The sequence below is a fragment of the Furipterus horrens genome, unplaced genomic scaffold (genome assembly GCF_987537825.1).
Source record: "Furipterus horrens unplaced genomic scaffold, mFurHor1.1.pri manual_scaffold_7, whole genome shotgun sequence".
Classification (NCBI taxonomy): domain Eukaryota; kingdom Metazoa; phylum Chordata; class Mammalia; order Chiroptera; family Furipteridae; genus Furipterus; species Furipterus horrens.
The window spans coordinates 86799991-86811817 of NW_028327177.1; the positions used below are offsets into that span (position 1 = coordinate 86799991).

Below are 11827 nucleotides of genomic sequence, written 5' to 3' on the forward strand. Positions count from 1 at the left end.
TTCTCTGGCCAACAATCCTATGCATCAGGGGAAATCACTTGCATTTTCTAAATCATATGCTCATCTGAAAAATGGGGAATAATCTGTTCTTCTCTGACTTCAAATGATTAGAGTATAAAATAAAACACGGAATACATGTGAAAATACTCTGAATAAAATCACATTGTATTTGCATATTTTCTCATTTGCAACATGGTTTAACTTACACTATAAAGGATAGATAAAGTCAGTTGAACCTTTAGCCTATGAGCTGTAAGGTCTAGAACATTTAAAGTATTAGCAAGGTTATAATGAAAGCAGCTAGACACTAGCAGAAGATAGAAAAACAAATGCAGGGCAGTTCTGAGAAGTTTAATGCAGGGGCTAATTTATCTCACTAAAGGGGTCACTATGCACTGGGTAAAAATGTTTTTAACAGGGACCCTGTTACCAATAAACAGTTAAATTACAGTCCATATGCTTTTCTTTAAAAATCAGAGAAATGTGTATACTTTAGAAAAAAAAAACACATAAAAAGTGATATTATTGCACTTACAATGGTAAGCACTGATCAGCAGAAATGGAAATGGATGGTATAGAGTCACAAGAGTGCTTTTCAAACTGGGGTTTAAAAACCCTTGGAGGCCTGCAGGTTTGGGAGGGAAAAGGGTGAATCAGAGATCATTGAGGTGTTGCAAATGCTAAATGTGATAGATAATACACAAAGTGACTCTCACACAGCAGCCCACCAGTTTTTGATAGTGGACATCTGTTGGTTTTACCAGCCCTACACCCATTCCCCTTGCTGGGGAATGACAACTCCCCCAGTAGGTACTTTCCAGGGGAGGCAGTAACTAAGCACCTGTCAAAGGCCAGTGTGGGCCTGAGAGACACTCTCAGTAGAGAATGGGGTTAGAAAGTTAGAAAGGTTAGTAAATCCAGTGCCCTGAGGTGGCATTGCTACCTGGATCCCTGAAGCTACTCTGGATCTGATCCATTCTGAGGCTTCCTTCCTCAGCTCTATTGTCATTTCTGGGAGCTACACCACATCCTTCCAGTAACCTCCTTTTTTGCTTAAATTAGCCAGGTTTAGTTTCTACTGCTTACAACATAAGACCTTTAGCTGATCAGCTATTATTTCAAGTCTTGAAAAATCCATTTTCTCTAAGATTTGGGGAGTAAAATTTAATTTGATTGAAAAACTAAACTGTTAATTTGATGGTAAAACATGGGATTTATCATGGAACAGAATACAAAACACATGGAAACATTAATATATTGGATTATTCTACTGAGATTCTCTAAAGATATTTTTCCTTTCACTTCTCACTCTCCCTCCCCTGTGAAAGCTTTTTCAGCTGTAGGTTTAAGAAGCACTGATATAGGGTTACATTTCCCCCAACTTTTAGGATCTGCCCCTAATGAGGTAAAAGATCTAGGGCAAGTTACTTAACCTCCCTCAGGCTCACTCACCACACCTTCAAAGTGGGAATAATAATAATGCCTACCTCATACAACTATTATCCCAAGAGATAAAACAGGGAAGCACTTAGCACTGCTCCTCTTAGGAGTTTATCAGTCAAGGCAAACAAAACATTTAGTTAATATAACAAAAGTAAGGGGCATATTGTTTGCAAAGATGGCCTCAACAATGACCTCCACCCCAACCCCACCCAATTTCCTGTAGGCAAGACCTGTGGGACACAGCATCTCCCAGCAAGAAGTGGTATAGTCCTGGCCAGTGTGGTTCAGTAGATTGAGCACCGGCCTGTGAATCATAGGGTTGCTGGTTAGATTCCCGGTCCGGGCACATGCCTGGGTTGCAGGCTGGATTCTGGTCTGGAGCATGAGAGAGGCAGCCTATCAATGTTTCTCTCCCTCTCTTTCCCCCGTCCTTCTTGTCTCTCTAAAAATAAGTAAATAAAATCTTTAAAACAAAAAAGTAGCATCTATGAGTATTTCCAAACCCTTGAATCTGTGCTGGTCTTGTGGCTTGCCATGACAAAAAGAATGTGGCAGAATGACACTGTGTGACTTTCTTTAAAAAATATATTTTATTTATTTTATTTTTAGAGAGGGAAAGTAGGGAGAGAGGGTGAAGCATTGATGTGGGAGAGAAACATGAATCAGTTGTCTCGCAAAACCCCCCACTGGGTACCTGGCCTGCAACCCAGGCATCTGTTGTGACTGGGATTCGAACTGACAACCCCTTGGTCCGCAGGCCGGTATCAATTCACTGAGCCACACAAGCCAGGGTGACACTGTGTGACTTCTTGTTCAGGTCTCAAGAGGCCTTTCAGCTGTCACCCTCTTGTAATAAGGTACCCCCAGGTGAGAAAATCTATTCCAGCTGCTGGAAGATGAGATCAAGTAGAACTCAGAAGAGCTGTTCCAGCTAGAGATCCCCTAGATCAACCAGCTCCAACTGGAGTTTTCAAATGATAACAGCCACATCAGAGACCTCAGGACAGGCAAGACCAGCTAAGAAACTGCCTTGATCTAATCGTGAGCAGATAAATGGTCACTGTTTTAAGCCACAAAGTTTTGTTGTGGATTGTTGCTACTCAGCAATAAATAACTGACTGACATGCTTCATAAACTGTCAAATTTCTACATTTTAAAAAATTCCATGCATTTCCCAAAATTTCCTATGAACAAACTCAAAGCTCAGTCTTGCCAAATAACTATGTCATAGTCAAATGTGGTTACACTTTTCAATCTTCATGACCAGGTCAATGTTTCTGATTCCATAAAAACACTGAAATGTATCTCATTCAGACCTTGGGGGTGTAAGGCAGGAAGTTGAACATGATCTTAAAGCCAAAGTAACTTATATAAAACATTTTCTAAATTCATCATAGCTATGCCACAAGAATGCAGGTGCAATCATAGTCAAATTGAAATGGAAGGTAACTGGATAAGAGAAGAAAAAACAAAATCGCTATGATTCATTCAAAAACTAGGAATCAAAAAGATTCTCCTTTAACAGTTTTTGTGTCTGCATTTTCTTCCATGTACTTTAAAGATGATCAAAACCCTCTTTTAAAAATTCACCAAATACTGTCAAAAGGAAATGCTTACTTAGGTTACCACCCAGTTGACAAATATTTATGTAGCACCAACTGTATGCCAGTGAGTTCTTAGCACCTGAACTTTTTTTTAAAGTATATTTTATTGATTATGTTGTTACAGTAGTCCCAATTTCTTTTCCCTTTGCTCCCCTCTATCCAGTACCCCCCCTTCCCTCCAGCAATCACAACCCCCTTAGTTCATGTCCATGGGTCATGCATATAAGTTCTTTGGCTTCACCCTTTCCTATATTATTCTTAACTTATCGCTGTCTATTTTGCACCAACCAATTATGCTTAGTCCCTGCACCATTTCCCCATTTTCCTCCCTTCCCCTCCCTGCTGATTCCCATACCTATGATTCTGTTCCTGTTCTGGTTGTTGGCTTAGTTTGTTTTTAAATTTTAGATTCAGTTGTTGATAGTTGTGAGTTTGTTGTCATTTTAATGTTCATAGTGCTGATCTTCTTTTTCTTAAATAAGTCCCTTTGCATTTCTCATAATAATGGTTTGGTGATGATGAACTCCTTTAGCTTTACCTTGTCTGGGAAGCACTTTATCTGCCCTTCCATTCTAAATGATAGCTTTGCTGGATAGAGTAGTCTTGGTTGTAGGTCCATGCTTTTCATCACATTGAATATTTGTTGCTAGTTCCTTCTTTCCTGCCAAGTTTCTTTTGAGAAATTACCTGATAGCCTTATAGGCACCCCTTTGTAGGTAACTCTCTGTTTTTCACTTGCTGCTTTTAAGATTCTCTCTTTATCTTTAACCTTTGGCTTTTTAATGATGATGTGTCTTGGCATGGTCCTCTTTGGGTCTAGCTTCTTTGGGACTCTCTGGGCTTCCTGGACTTGTATGTCTATTTCCTTCACCAAATTCAGGAAGTTTTCCTTGATTATTTTTTTCACATAAGCGTTCGATTTCTTGCTCTTCCTTGCCTCCTTCTGGCATCCCTGTGATTCAGATATTGGCACGTTTAAAGTTGTCCCAGAGGTTTCTGAGCATCTCCTCATTTTTTTTCAATTCTTGTTTCCTCATTTTATACTGGTTTACTGTTTTTTTCTTCCTTATATTCCAAATCATTGATTTGAACCCCGGTTTTCTTCCCTTCATCATTGGTTTTGTGTGGATTTTCCTTCTTTTCATTTAGCATAGCCTTCATTTCTTCCTTTCTGCATTTGCCATACTCAAGCACATCTGTTATGTCTGTGAGCATCTTTATCACCAGTGTTTTGAACTCTACATCTGTTAGGTTGGCTATCTCCTTATCGCTTAGTTCTCCCACGGGAACCTTGATCCGTTCCCTCTTTTGGGCCATACTTCTCTGTGTCCTCATCTTGACAAGCTCCTGTGTTTGTTTGCCTCTGTGTATTAGGTAGAACACCTGTTATGTTTTAAGGGGGGGTGCTTTAGGTAATTATCAGTACAGCGTGACCAGTTTCACCACACTGTGGCGCTGTGTGAGGGGGAGGCGTCTGAGAGGGAACAATATTGCTTGCTCAGCACTTGCCCTTTTCCAGGTACTTCTCGCACTTCCTTATGGGACTGGCGTCTCTCTAGCTGTTGCCCTGGCTGTTGTTCCCAGAGTGGGTGGGTCTGCGGACGTTCTAGGGTCATGGCGGCATTTTAAACAACCAGACTCTGCTCAGAGACTAGCAGTTTCTGCCTCTCCCCCAAACCCAGTGGTCTGCACAGTCAGAAGCAATGAGGCTTTATTGTCCCCAGCACTGGAACGGTGAGCTATGTGGTCTGGTCTGGTGCTGGGAGTGCTCCCCAGGTGCCCCTCTTGAGTTTTTTAAGTGTTTGACTGCGCTTTCTGCCGGCCTGCCACTGCCGCTGCTGCTGCCACCGCACCACATCCTCTCTGCCATGGCTCCGCTCTCCTACCTGTCTGGATGAGTATAAATATATCTTTACATATATATCTTCTTTATATCTTTGTTTGTTGGACTTCCATGTAGCTCGATTTTTTGGAACTTCAGGTTGTCTCTAGCTTTGAGGTAGTTGTATTCCCTCTGAGTTGTGGAGGGAGATGCAGCACCTAGGCCTCATTCTTGGCTGGAAGTCCTTTTTTTTTTTTTTTTTTTTTTTTTTTAATAGTACACAGAGATACTAGGGTAAAAGGAGCATGACTGGGTGAACCTACACCACACACCTGTCTTGGTCAAGGTACCTGGTCTGGTTATAGGGTTTTACACTGGTGAATGTGGCAAACAAGGCTCTACCTTAACATGAACCTATGACTAGAATGGAAGAAATATTAGCAGCTAATATTATAATTATCAACACCAATATTATCATTATCATTACTATTATTATTATATATCCTACTGCTTCTAATACTTCTTCCTCCATAGTTACTGCTTAATATCTGGCACTAAGCTAAGCCCTTGCCCCCTTTAATCTTTACAACTTAGTAAGGTATTACCTACATTTTAGAGATGAGACTGGGCAAAGTAACAAAGACAGTAAGTGGGAGAATTTATGCTTTTAAACACTACTCTCTACTGCCTCCATACATAGTAATTCATTATGATTTTATAGGAATTTCAGAGGGGAAAATCCTTCCACAGCAAGAAATGAGGCACAACTTACTATCTGATCAATGTAAATGTGTTTTCAGTTATTTTCTTTTGAAAACTGTTAATTCTGTGTGGAATTTTTTCTTTCCTGTTAGAGGAATTTGAAAAACATTCTTACTAGTAATATAGAAAAGTTTTAAAGGTATGGGAAAGTGTATTTTCATTTCTCATTCAATACAATGCAGACAGTGAAGGGAATTAGTCATCCCAGGGAATGAGGGCTGAATTAGCCACAAATAGGGGATGTTTTTAATTACTATGTTTATTCTTTAATAGCTTTGTTATTTTCCTAATTATAAATGCTAAATAAGAAAAAAATGAGAACAACACTTTTTAAAAGATCACCCACAATCTTATTACCTAAGAGTAACAAGTTCCTATTTTCAGTGTAGTATATCCTTTAAGATACATTATACATATTCAGATATATCACACATTATACATATTTTCAAGTTATCCTCTTTTTTCTAAATATCATTATATACTAATAAATATCAACCTGCATCATCTTTTCAAAGACTGCATATTTAACTGTATTGGCAGGCCCTAATTCACTTAACCCTTTATTAATGGGCACTTAGATTACTTTCCATGTTTTTCTATTATAAAAAAAATTGGGTGGTGAGTAGTCTGGTACATACATCTATGTCACTTTATTTTATGGCCCAAAGTGTCATCCAGGAAACATGTACCAAATTTACCTTTTTAAAAAAGGAAACCCTTAAATGTTAAGTGTAATAATATACTTTACATTTCTAATATCTAGATACAATGGCAACAACTTTTAAAAACTGTAACTTATTCCTAAATAGATAAAATATTGATTCATGCCTCTAATATTTCATTAGGTTTATATTTGGAGGGGGAAAATTATAAAATACTTGACAACTTCTAGTGGTTTTACTTTCAGCATAATGTTGCTTTTTTAAAAGTTAAACCCCCAAAAGAACATACTTACTGCGAAACAAGCAAATTAGTAGCAAATGTCAAGGAATGTATATACCAATCTGTTATAGCAATTACCAGATCACCACCCAAACCTGCATCCCATACAATGGCCAAGAGAGAAAGGTCAATGAAGAGAAAAAAGGTGAAATCAAAAGCAGCAGCCCTCAGAGCTTCAGTGATGGCTGGATGAAATTACACACAGACATATACATCTACATGATCTGTACACACCAATCCTGGAGCTAATCTCTGGGGGTTAGAGCACAAGAGCAATCTTTGTGTGCTTTATTTAACTAAACATCATGCAGAAAGCAGGTGAGGGAGGCTGAATACAGATTTCCTTAACATAAAAGTGTCTAGTTAGCAACCTGAGGGCCTAGTATCAATTACTTCCCCTCCAGGGCAAGGGGAGAATAAAAGGAACTTGAAGCATAGGGCAGCTCCAACAGCACTGATTCCCTACAAAGCCATCACATAGGACAGACAGGTTTCAATCATCAAGTTCTACAGAAAACTGGGCAAGGTGAGAACATTTTAAGCAATAAATAAAATTCACTGGTGATACAGTATAATGTGTGTGCTAAGGGAAAGCCACACAGTATAACAAATAACAACTAACCTACTTGAGTTTCATTCTAATGGGGAGAGGGGCATTGGATTATGCATGAAATACTCGAGGTGGCAAATGGCTGTGTGTGTGTGTGTGTGTGTGTGTGTGTGTGTGTGTTTCTTTGGTGATGCCACAAACCTATAGGACTGATGGGTCTAACATTCTTCTAGGCAAACTACAGCTTACGGGTCAAATCCAGCTGCTTGCCCATACACAACATGAGCCCAGAATGGCTTTTACACTTTTAAATGGTTGAAAAAATAAAATATTTCACAGCATATAAAAATTTCATGAAATTCAAACATTAGTGTCCACAATGTTTACTGGAATATTCCCTTCTGTTTATGGCTGCATTCTAGATACACTAACAGAGCTGAGTAAGTACAACAGAGACCTGGGTGGCTTGCAAAGTTGAAAATATTTACTATCTTGTCCTTTATAGCAAGTTTGCTGACCTCTGTTCCAGGCATAAAATCACATCGTTTTGAATGATTCACAGCTCCAAACTTGTGTATTCTTGTTGGTTTGACCCCTGACATACCCAGAATTTACACATAACCTGCCAGCCTAACAGAGAATTCAACCCAACTGTTAAGTGCACTCGACAGGCCTAATACATCTTATAAAGCAGGGGTACCCGCCCATGGAAACCAGAAAGATGTGAAAGTCTTTTTCTGAGTTGAAAGTAGGACGGTCCCAGAAGGTTTACATAGGAATGAGTATAATTAAAGGTTTTCTCTTTGAAAGAATGTATTAGCTATTGCCTTCCAAAGATGAAAATGAAACCATCCTCCAAATGGCTATCACCTTTGAGCATTTACTAGGAGCCTAGAACTGAGCATAGCCTTTTGTTTTTATTATCTCATTTAATGGTCATCTCTTTCAGACTCAGTGAGGCTGACTGGCTCAAGTAAACACAACCAAAAAGCTAAGGAAATGAAAGTCAACCCCAGGTTGTTGAAACCCAAGAATCTAAAGCTGTGTTCATAGCCACTACCTCACTTAAAAGCAGAAGACATGAATACTCACCAAGAATAGGTGAGAGAAAAAGGGAAAGACCACAGAAATAGTAGAAGCAAGTTATATCTTTATGGCCATAACGTTATAAGGATTTTATTTATATTTCTCTCACTTTTTACTCATTACCCTAATACAATGCAGTTCTTCCACTTTCCCTATTGAGAAAAATTGATACAGGTACCAATTGTTGAAGCTTTTTAAAGATGTCAGAATTAAGCAGTCAAAGTTATAGGTGTAACTTCCACTAATGAAAACCCTGGAGTACCTGTGAGGATCCCATAAAAGATGGGGTGAGCAAACCTCTTTAGAAGTGATGGACTAGAAAGTACATGTGTGGTTTTTTAATTTAGATTTTTCATTTAAATTATAGATGAAGAGCAAAACTTAAATGGAATCTCACCCAAAGAGAGAGCTATATGCTGGTGGGTGGCTATTGTTTCTGCCTAGCATCCATGTCCTCAGCTTTTTCAACTGCAGCACAACTTTTCCCCAAATGTCCACAATATAAGAACAATAAAACCTAAGTCATTTTTGAAAACTTGGTTTTTAAAAAATGCTTCAATTTGTTAATATTTTCACCATACATACTTGAAAATACTGTACACGAGTACCACAGACCATGTTTATACAAGTTCATTCAGATGTTTATTAATGGTTACGCACATCTAGCTTCCTGTGGGACAAATGAGGGGCTCAGAGTGTTACATAAGAAACTTCATGTCAGCCTCTCAACATCTCTACTAAGTAAGTTTTATCCAGATGAGGAACTCGAGATCAGGCAAGTTAAGTAGCTACAATAAATGAAAGAACCCAGATCTGAACTTGCCTGTTTTAACTTCGAATGTGTTTTTTTTTTCCACCATGTCCTGCTGTCTGTCCAAGGCACAAACATTTTCTTAGAGTGATTGCCAACCCCCCGCCCCCACAGTCAAATTTCAGATTTGCTGCAGAGTAATAAGAAAGTGGAGCTGAATGAAATGTTTGCTCCAGGGGCTCGTAGTCAACTGCAAGTCTCTTCTTATAGACCATAAATCTTTCTGTTCTAAGTTTTTAAATATAATTTAAAAACAGCCACAATGCACTCAAGATAGCATACCAAGCCCTTTATAAGTGTGGTTTATCAACCAACAGGCAGCACTTTGCTGTGGGAACAAAATGGAAGTGTCTTTTTGCACCTCTAAGACCACATGACTAAAGAAAACTTTAAAAGGCAAGTATTGAACACAAAGATCTACTTTTCCTCTTATTATTCAAACTCCATTTTATTTAATAAAAACATATATCTCTAACATTTTTAGGCCCCAAACCTCTAACAAAACTATAGGCCTTTCCCCAGAAAAATACACATACACAAAAAGTCTGGGTAACAATAGGGATTTCAGGAATCTCCTGAAGCCTGTTAACCCAGGATAACCCTTGCTCTGAACATATTATAGAAATGCCTACATCATTTCTAAGAATCAGGGTAAAGACCATCGACTTAGTTCTCTCATCATCTTTTATAGTTCCAGAAAGCTAAAATTAAATAAACACCCAAACCTTCTCATCCAGACTCCTGCAGTCTCAAAGAAAACAGGAATCTAATGACTTGAATAAATTATCAAATGTAAGGTCTTATTAAGGCCAAAGTCCAAATCAGTTTGTTATAGTTCAAAATCTGCTACTTCTTTCTGCTCAGAGATTTCCCAAGAAAAGAAAGAAATGTTAGTATTGCCTAGAGTTTGAGTCCTTCTTACTTTCACATTCATGAACATGTTGTTATATTATTGTTTACATGAAAAAGGGACCATTTCTAAAATTTACTAAAAGATGTAACATGAAAAAAAGTCCATTAAAATAATTCTTAAATGTTCAACACATAGATATGTGTCAACGCCACTGGGAGTTAATTTATGTGGCTGATAAAGCAGATTTTTAGAAGTTCATAAATGCTCAAATTTTGATGTGTTTCCTATCACTTGAGTCAAGAATTTTCAGAAGTGTTTATTTTTCAGATATATCTCAAACTGTAAAGTTTTTCCAATCTCTGTAGCACTGTCGAACAAAGTTGTAAATTACAAAAAGGGCAGTGATACTTGTCTGTATACATTAAAGATTATTTTAAATCACTAGATCCTGTTTCAAAATCAGTATCATGATGATAAGACTAGGTAACAAGTAACAAAAAAGAACTTCATCACTTGACAAAATAATAAGCCCTATCAAAGTGCCAGTTGGGCCAGACAGATAATCAATTGATGCTTTCAATTTATAATTTGTAGTACTTAAGATTTACAGTGATTCTTTTGGTTAGAGTATCTTCTCTCTTTCTAAAACCAAGAAAATGAGCCGCAACTTAGGCAGATGGCAGCAAGTGTTGAGGCCAGTATTATTTCAAAGCCAGGGGAGGTTTTCCGCCCTTGGGGAGAGAAAGTTATACCTCAGAATCTTCCTCAAAGTAATGTTTTTTTTCCCTGCCTTTGTGCCAAAAGTCAAAGATGCTAATTCTTCAAAGTACTGTTGAAGAGCATTATTGAAATTTCGGCCTCATATATATGAATAAAATTTTACATATACTGGTTTCTAGCTAGAGGTTAAATTAAACAGACTTCACTGTCATACCTTTTCATTGACAACTCTTCCCTTCCCTTTGAAAGAACTGAAAGAAACAGGAAGAATGAACCCAACTTCAGAAAGGAAACTGGAACAACCAGATCTATCCTACGTAATTGCTTCATCCCGGAAATGAAGAGGCAGGATACTTGGGGGAAAATTGGAAAATAACTCCACGCTCAACAAAATACCAAACCTCAGTTGCAAACTCAGACACGGTGCGTGTGGCTAACTGAATCTATCCCACTGGAGAAAAAAACCAGTTGTATCAGCGCTTGCTTCCCCTCAACCTCTTATTACCTAAAGGTTGCCCTTTGCAAGAAACTCATCGAAACGGAATCAAAGTGACTTTTGGGAAGAGATGCCAATATAATCCGAAGTGTGTTCCGGAAATGTGTAACTCCACACACACGGCAACGTTTCTCTTTAAGCACCTCCCTCCCCCTTCACTTTCAACTTCCCCTTAAGACGGGAACCATCACATAGGCATTTTTTGAAAAATCACAGAGAAAAAGAAATAAAAGCATCCCATCCCTGATCAGCGATGGGACCCCGGCGCCAGGTCAGGACTGCGGGCACGACGTTCTTGGTCGTGCTGCGAGATCCCCTCGGAGGACGCCAAGTTTCTCCTTCCCCCTTTCCCAGCACCGCTGGCACCCCGGAGAGAAGGGGCGGCTGCTGGTGGTCTACTCTGCCCAGGCATGCGTGGGCGCTAACTTTGCGGGACCCTCGCGCTGCGCCCCTTGTTTCACGTCTCCCAGGCTCAGCCGAGTCCAGACACCCTCGCCTCACTCCCCACCCCTGAGGCGGCGAGCACACCCCCAGCAGTGACAACACGGATGGGGCAGTCAGGAACACGGTCCCCTTTCTCCAAGGCGCGGGGCCCAAATCCCAAGCGGTTCGCAGCCCCCGCCACACAGGCGTGCCCAGAGCTCACCTGGCTGCTGGCGTCGGCCTCCGGGGCGGCCTCTGGGCGTGGGCCGGGTGTGGGTGGTGGGGGTTGGGGGGGTGGGGGGTGGCGGCGGGGAC

General features: G+C 39.6%; 1 protein-coding gene across 3 annotated transcripts in view; it reads right to left on the bottom strand.

Annotated features, from left to right (window-relative positions):
• Window positions 1-11792, bottom strand: part of ATXN7 (ataxin 7) — a 148604-nt gene extending 136812 nt beyond the window's left edge. For 2 of the 3 annotated variants that reach the window (XM_090283888.1, XM_090283892.1), the window contains exon 1: window positions 11736-11792. The gene's annotated coding sequence lies outside the window, so the exon portion shown is untranslated. The remainder of the gene's footprint in view (window positions 1-11735) is intronic. The other variant, XM_090283889.1, reaches the window with a different exon arrangement.
• Between the last annotated feature and the right edge of the window lie 35 nt (window positions 11793-11827).